Consider the following 8,465-nt stretch of genomic DNA (forward strand, 5'->3'; position numbering starts at 1 on the left):
GTATGTTGGCCACAACATAATAGCCTGCCAACATAAATCATCTGACTCAACAACAACAACTTATATTTATATAGTGCCTTCAATGTAATAATATGTCCCAAGGCACTTCACAGGTGCATTATGAAACAAAGTATGACACTGAGCCACAAAAGGAGATATTAGGTCAGATGACCAAAAACTTGGTCAAGCAGGTTGGTTTTAAGAAGTGTCTTAAAAGAGGGAAGTGAGGTACAGAGGTGGAGAGGTATAGATAGGGTATTCCAGAGCTTGGGGCCTAGGCAACTGAAGGCACGGCCACCAATGGTGCAGTGATCAAAATCAGGGATCCAGATGAGGCCAGAATTAGAGGAGCACAGATATGGAGGGTTGTGGGGCTGGAGGAGATTACAGAGACAAGAAGGGGGCGATACCATGGAGGAATTTAAAAATGACAATGAGAATTTTAAAATCAAGACGTTGCTTGACCGGGAGCCAATGTAGGTCAGTGGGCACAGGGGTGAGAGGGAAATGGGACCTAGGCAGCAGAGTTTTGGATGATCTCAGGTTTACGGAGAGTAGAATGTGGGAGACCAGCCAGGAGTGCATTGGAATAGTCAAGTCTAGAGGTAACGAAGGCGTGAATGAGGGTTTCGGCAGCAGATAAGCTGAGACGGGGCGAAGCCGGGCTATGTAACGGAGGTGGAAATAGTCGTCTTAGTGATGGCACGAATATGAGTTCAGAAGCTCATCTCGGGGCCAAATGTGTCATCAAGGTTGAGAACAGACTGGCTTAATCTCAGACTGTTGCTAGGGAGAGGAACAGAGTTGGTAGCTAAGGAATGGAGTTGGTAGCTAGGGAATGGAGTTTAGAGCAGGGACTGAAAACAAGGGCTCCAGTCTTCCCAATATTTAATCGGCGGAAATTTCTGCTCATCCAGTACTGGATGTCAGATAAGCAGTCTGATAATTTAGCAACATTGGAGGAGTCAACAGAAGTGTTGGTGAGGTCAAGCTGAGTGTCGTCAGCATGCGTGAAAACTAATGCTGTGCTTTCAGGTGATATCGCCGAGGGACATAGGAGGGGGGCCAAGGATAGATGCCTGGAGGACACCAGAGGTAATGATGCAGGAGCTGGAACAGAAGCCATTACAAGTGATTCTCTGGCTACAGTTAGACAGATCAGAATGGAGCTAGGTGAGAGCAGTCCCACTCAGATGGATGACAGCGTAGAGGAGTTGGGAGCAGGATGGTGTGGTCAACCATGTCAAAGGCTGCAGACAGTTCGAGAAGGACGAGGAGGGAAAGTTTATCTTTGTCACAGTCACATAGGATATTATTTGTAACTCTGATAAGAAATCATGAAGAATGGCCACATATTAACTAACATGAATCAGTATCTGCTGGAGGAGAGGCAGGCGAGCAAAGCCATTGGGTACTTGCTCAATTTTAATAGCTGTACAAATAAGTATTTGTAAAAAAAAAGATACAGCAAAATTACATAAACAGCACACACTGAAATGACGGCACAAACTCAGTCCAACATGTATTTTGCTGGTTGGGCATCAGTCAATTATATTATCATTCCTCCCTCTGTCTGAAGCCTAGATTTGAACCTGCCCGAGTCAAATGGGATCCTGGTCACTTGTGTCAGATGCAAGCATCCCAATTAAATCAATTGAATCCACTTCCTCATAGATAAGAGTTCACAATCCGAAACTACCCTTAACTTTGTGTTAATTAGTGGCGGTGCTCAAACATCTAACAAGGGCAGTTGGTGTGAGAAATGGAATTGTCACAGTGGTGGAACCAGAGGGCAAAGACGACACGGAATCGTGCTTTTATTTAGACGTTTTTCGATGTTTTGTTGGGTAACTGCGGGAGGTTTTACCCTGACTCTGAGCAGGAAGTGCAGATCGTTACTGGATGTGAAAGAAAAATAGAAAACAATTTCTTACTTTTGAGTAGCATAAAAATTCTACTACTTAATCATAGAGAGTTTATGGCACAGAAAGAGGCCACTTGGCCCATCGTATCTGTGCCACACTTGTGCCCCTTAAATAAATGATAACCTGCATGAATATTCTTTTCAAAGAAATAAACTATTCTCAATCACAAGAACTCTAATAATTTCCTGTCTATTTTGGATTCTGATGATAACCTACTTGCAGGAATGTACTGCCTATTTTTGGTTCCCACCCCTCAACCCACAACAACCCCTTAAATACTTTTAAATTAAAAAAAACTTTTATCTTGCATCTTGAAGGATTATTTTTGTTGGTAAAAGCTTTTTGAGTGCTCCCCAACTAAATTAAATAAAAGTGTTATAAAGAAACACTTATCTGTGAGATCTATCTAGCCACACAGATATAGTTCAGTGAATCTTCAAAAGTCCCATCAATATGCTGACTGAAAGTGCAGCTCGGCAGATGAATGTAATTTCCATTTTTGGAACAGTAAAATGTTTTCTAAACTAGTATGGCAGTCTCCTGTAAAGACTGAGAACTGCCTGGAATAACTTATCACTGCTTCTTAAATTAAGATTTTCTTTTAAGAAGTTCTAAAACGGCAGGTCCCATATCTAAAGGTCATAATCTGGAATTTAGCTTTAAGAAGGGCAGGTGGTAGCAGTAGACCTTTATACTTGGTGCTGTTGAAGAGAATCAGTCTCGATGACTGTCCAAATGATTATAAAGACGAATCTGGGACATGCAGCCTCTCTGACATCTTTCATAGACCCAAACAGACGGTCTGGGTTAGCCAGTTTCTGTTGTCACATGTCTCCCATGATGCCTCCTCTTCAGTCCATCTGGGTCCGCACTGGGTGACCTGCCCACGAGCTCATTGGGCCTCTGTTGAAAGCTTTGCCATAATGATGGAATGATCTATTCATTTGATCGAAGATGACAATGGTAGTACATCTGACGTGTATGCCGCTAATGCTGAATTTACATTTTGCATGAATGACATGAAATCTGAAGTAGGATAAGTCAGTCTGATGATTGCAAAACTGTTCCTGAAACAAGTGCTATCAATATCCACATCAATGTTCTCATGTCATCGCTGTAGTTTCTTAGCTTTGCCTCTGACAGGGAGAATAGCAAACTTCAGAAGGTTTAAAATCAAACTTATTAAGGGTTTGTTCACTGATGGAGTTCCAGGTCACTATGAAACTGCTTCTTCCTCTGCTCTCATTACCATCATTGATATGTGGATATTGATGATAGCACTCTCTCTCTCTCTTTCTGTCCCCAACTCTCTCTCTCTTTCTGTCCCCACTCTCTCTCTCTCTTCTGTCCCCACTCTCTCTCTCTCTTTCTGTCCCACTCTCTCTCTCTCTGTCCCCACTCTCTCTCTCTCTCTGTCCCACTCTCTCTCTCTCTCTCTCTGTCCCCACTCTCTCTCTCTCTCTCTGTCCCCACTCTCTCTCTCTCTCTCTGTCCCCACTCTCTCTCTCTCTCTCTGTCCCCACTCTCTCTCTCACTCTCTCTGTCCCCACTCTCTCTCTCACTCTCTCTGTCCCCACTCTCTCTCTCACTCTCTCTGTCCCCCCTCTTCTCTCTGTCCCCACTCTCTCTCTCTGTCCCCACTCTCTCTCTCTCTGTCCCACTCTCTCTGCTCTCTGTCCCCACTCTCTCTCGCTCTCTGTCCCCACTCCTCGCTTCTGTCCCCACTCTCTCGCTCCTCCCACTCCTCTCGCTCTCTGTCCCCCTCTCTCTCGCTCTCTGTCCCCACTCTCTCTCTCTCTGTCCCCACTCTCTCTCTCTCTGTCCCCACTCTCTCTCTCTCTGTCCCCACTCTCTCTCTCTCTCTGTCCCCACTCTCGCTCTCTCTCTGTCCCCACTCTCTCTCGCTCTCTGTCCCCACTCTCTCTCGCTCTCTGTCCCCACTCTCTCTCGCTCTCTGTCCCACTCTCTCTCGCTCTCTGTCCCCACTCTCTCTCGCTCTCTGTCCCCACTCTCTCTCGCTCTCTGTCCCCACTCTCTCTCTCTCGCTCTCTGTCCCCACTCTCTCTCTCGCTCTCTGTCCCCACTCTCTCTCATCGCTCTCTGTCCCCACTCTCTCTCTCGCTCTCTGTCCCCACTCTCTCTCTCGCTCTCTGTCCCCACTCTCTCTCTCGCTCTCTGTCCCCACTCTCTCTCTCGCTCTCTGTCCCCACTCTCTCTCTCGCTCTCTGTCCCCACTCTCTCTCTCGCTCTCTGTCCCCACTCTCTCTCTCGCTCTCTGTCCCCACTCTCTCTCTCTCTCGCTCTCTGTCCCCACTCTCTCTCTCTCTCGCTCTCTGTCCCACTCTCTCTCTCTCTCGCTCTCTGTCCCCACTCTCTCTCTCTCTCGCTCTCTGTCCCCTCTCTCTCTCTCTCTCTGTCCACACTCTCTCTCTCTCTCGCTCTCTGTCCCCACTCTCTCTCTCTCACTCTCTCTCTCTCGCTCTCTGTCCCCACTCTCTCTCTCTCTCTCGCTCTCTGTCCCACTCTCTCTCTCTCTCGCTCTCTGTCCCCACTCTCTCTCTCGCTCGCTCTCTGTCCCCACTCTCTCTCTCGCTCGCTCTCTGTCCCCACTCTCTCTCTCGCTCGCTCTCTGTCCCCACTCTCTCTCTCGCTCGCTCTCTGTCCCCACTCTCTCTCTCGCTCGCTCTCTGTCCCCACTCTCTCTCTCGCTCGCTCTCTGTCCCACTCTCTCTCTCTCTCGCTCTCTGTCCCCACTCTCTCTCTCTCGCTCGCTCTCTGTCCCCACTCTCTCTCTCTCTCGCTCTCTGTCCCACTCTCTCTCTCTCTCGCTCTCTGTCCCCACTCTCTCTCTCGCTCTCTGTCCCCACTCTCTCTCTCTCTCGCTCTCTGTCCCCACTCTCTCTCTCTCTCGCTCTCTGTCCCCACTCTCTCTCTCTCTCGCTCTCTGTCCCCACTCTCTCTCTCTCTCGCTCTCTGTCCCCACTCTCTCTCTCTCTCGCTCTCTGTCCCCACTCTCTCTCTCTCTCGCTCTCTGTCCCCACTCTCTCTCTCTCTCGCTCTCTGTCCCACTCTCTCTCTCTCTCTCTCGCTCTCTGTCCCCACTCTCTCTCTCTCTCTCTCGCTCTCTGTCCCCACTCTCTCTCTCTCTCTCTGTCCCCCACTCTCTCTCTCTCTCTCTCGCTCTCTGTCCCCACTCTCTCTCTCTCTCTCTCGCTCTCTGTCCCCACCTCTCTCTCTCTCGCTCTCTGTCCCCACTCTCTCTCTCTCTCTCTCGCTCTCTGTCCCCACTCTCTCTCTCTGTCCCCACTCTCTCTCTCTCTCGCTCTCTGTCCCCACTCTCTCTCTCTCTCTCTGTCCCCACTCTCTCTCTCTGTCCCCACTCTCTCTCTCTCTCGCTCTCTGTCCCCCACTCTCTCTCTCTGTCCCACTCTCTCTCTCTCTCTCTCTGTCCCCACTCTCTCTCTCTCTCTGTCCCCACTCTCTCTCTCTCTCTGTCCCACTCTCTCTCTCTCTCTTCTCTGTCCCCACTCTCTCTCTCTCTCTCTCTGTCCCCACTCTCTCTCTCTCTGTCCCCACTCTCTCTCTCTGTCCCCACTCTCTCTCTCTGTCCCCACTCTCTCTCTCACTCTCTGTCCCCACTCTCTCTCTCTCTCTCTCTGTCCCCACTCTCTCTCTCTCTCTGTCCCCACTCTCTCTCTCTCTCTGTCCCCACTCTCTCTCTCTCTCGCTCGCTCTCTGTCCCCACTCTCTCTCTCGCTCGCTCTCTGTCCCCACTCTCTCTCTCGCTCGCTCTCTGTCCCCACTCTCTCTCTCGCTCGCTTCTGTCCCCACTCTCTCTCTCGCTCGCTCTCTGTCCCACTCTCTCTCTCGCTCTCTGTCCCCACTCTCTCTCTCCCCGCTCTCTTCCCCACTCTCTCTCTCCCTCGCTCTCTGTCCCCACTCTCTCTCGCTCTCTGTCCCCACTCTCTCTCTCTCTCGCTCTCTGTCCCCACTCTCTCTCTCTCTCGCTCTCTGTCCCCACTCTCTCTCTCTCTCGCTCTCTGTCCCCACTCTCTCTCTCTCTCGCTCTCTGTCCCCACTCTCTCTCTCTCTCTCGCTCTCTGTCCCCACTCTCTCTCTCTCTCTCGCTCTCTGTCCCCACTCTCTCTCTCTCTCTCGCTCTCTGTCCCCACTCTCTCTCTCTCTCTCGCTCTCTGTCCCCACTCTCTCTCTCTCTCTCGCTCTCTGTCCCCACTCTCTCTCTCTCTCTCGCTCTCTGTCCCCACTCTCTCTCTCTCTCTCGCTCTCTGTCCCCACTCTCTCTCTCTCTCTCGCTCTCTGTCCCCACTCTCTCTCTCTCTCTCGCTCTCTGTCCCCACTCTCTCTCTCTCTCTCGCTCTCTGTCCCCACTCTCTCTCTCTCTCTCGCTCTCTGTCCCCACTCTCTCTCTCTCTCTCGCTCTCTGTCCCCACTCTCGCTCTCTGTCCCCACTCTCTCTCTCTGTCCCCACTCTCTCTCTCTGTCCCCACTCTCTCTCTCTGTCCCCACTCTCTCTCTCTGTCCCCACTCTCTCTCTCTGTCCCCACTCTCCTCTCTCTGTCCCCACTCTCTCTCTCTGTCCCACACTCTCTCTCTCTCTCGCTCTCTGTCCCCACTCTCTCTCTCTTGCTCTCTGTCCCACTCTCTCTCTCTCTCGCTCTCTGTCCCCACCTCTCTCTCTCTCGCTCTCTGTCCCACTCTCTCTCTCTCTGTCCCCACTCTCTCTCTCTCTCGCTCTCTGTCCCCACTCTCTCTCTCTCGCTCTCTGTCCCCACTCTCTCTCTCTCTCTCTCGCTCTCTGTCCGCACTCTCTCTCTCTGTCCCCACTCTCTCTCTCTGTCCCCACTCTCTCTCTCTGTCACTCTCTGTCCCCACTCTCTCTCTCTGTCCACCACTCTCTCTCTCTCTCTCTCTGTCCCCACTCTCTCTCTCTCTCTCTGTCCCCACTCTCTCTCTCTCTCTCTCTCTCTGTCCCCACTCTCTCTCTCTCTCTCTCTCTCTCTCTCTGTCCCCACTCTCTCTCTCTCTCTGTCCCCACTCTCTCTCTCTCTCTCTGTCCCCACTCTCTCTCTCTCTCTCTGTCCCCACTCTCTCTCTCTCTCTCTGTCCCCACTCTCTCTCTCTCTCTCTCTGTCCCCACTCTCTCTCTCTCTCTCTCTCTCTCTGTCCCCCACTCTCTCTCTCTCTCTCTCTGTCCCCACTCTCTCTCTGTCCCCACTCTCTCTCACTCTCTGTTCCCACTCTCTCTCACTCTCTGTTCCCACTCTCTCTCACTCTCTGTCCCCACACTCTCTCTCTCTCACTCTCTGTCCCACACTCTCTCTCTCTCACTCTCTGTCCCCACACTCTCTCTCTCTCACTCTCTGTCCCCACTCTCTCTCTCTCTCTCACTCTCTGTCCCCACTCTCTCTCTCTCTCTCTCTCACTCTCTGTCCCCACTCTCTCTCTCTCTCTCTCTCACTCTCTGTCCTCACTCTCTCTCTCTCTCACTCTCTGTCCCCACTCTCTCTCTCACTCTCTGTCCCCACTCTCTCTCTCTCTGTCCCCACTCTCTCTCTCTCTCTGTCCCCACTCTCTCTCTCTCTCTCTCTGTCCCCACACTCTCTCTCTCTCTCTCTCTGTCCCCCACTCTCTCTCTCTCTCTCTCTCTGTCCCCACTCTCTCTCTCTCTCTCTCTCTCTGTCCCCACTCTCTCTCTCTCTCTCTGTCCCCACTCTCTCTCTCTCTCTCTCTGTCTCCCCCACTCTCTCTCTCTGTCCCCCACTCTCTCTCACTCTCTGTCCCCACTCTCTCTCACTCTCTGTCCCCACTCTCTCTCACTCTCTGTCCCCACTCTCTCTCTCACTCTCTGTCCCCACTCTCTCTCTCACTCTCTGTTCCCACTCCTCTCTCTCACTCTCTGTTCCCACTCGCTCTCTCACTCTCTGTTCCCACTCTCTCTCTCACTCTCTGTCCCCACACTCTCTCTCTCTCACTCTCTGTCCCCACTCTCTCTCTCTCTCTCACTCTCTGTCCCCACTCTCTCTCTCTCTCACTCTCTGTCCTCACTCTCTCTCTCTCTCTCACTCTCTGTCCTCACTCTCTCTCTCTCTCACTCTCTGTCCCCACTCTCTCTCTCTGTCACTCTCTGTCCCCACTCTCCTCTCTCTGTCACTCTCTGTCCCCACTCTCCTCTCTCTCTCTCTGTCCCCCACTCTCTCTCTCTCTGACTCTCTGTCTCCCCACTCTCTCTCTCTCTCGCTCTCTGTCCCCACTCTCTCTCTCTCTCTGGCTCTCTGTCCCCACTCTCTCTCTCTCTCGCTCTCTGTCCCCACTCTCTCTCTCTCTCGCTCTCTGTCCCCACTCTCTCTCTCGCTCGCTCTCTGTCCCCACTCTCTCTCTCGCTCGCTCTCTGTCCCCACTCTCTCTCTCGCTCGCTCTCTGTCCCCACTCTCTCTCTCGCTCGCTCTCTGTCCCCACTCTCTCTCTCGCTCGCTCTCTGTCCCCACTCTCTGTCTCGCTCTCTCTCTGTCCCCACTCTCA

General features: G+C 51.8%; 1 protein-coding gene across 2 annotated transcripts in view; it reads right to left on the reverse strand.

Annotated features, from left to right (window-relative positions):
* The window catches only part of rad50 (RAD50 homolog, double strand break repair protein), a 181,821-nt gene that overhangs the window by 33,996 nt on the left and 139,360 nt on the right, over nt 1–8,465 (reverse strand). The window lies entirely within an intron of this gene.

Source organism: Heterodontus francisci, chromosome 12, assembly GCF_036365525.1.
Source record: "Heterodontus francisci isolate sHetFra1 chromosome 12, sHetFra1.hap1, whole genome shotgun sequence".
NCBI classification, from domain to species: domain Eukaryota; kingdom Metazoa; phylum Chordata; class Chondrichthyes; order Heterodontiformes; family Heterodontidae; genus Heterodontus; species Heterodontus francisci.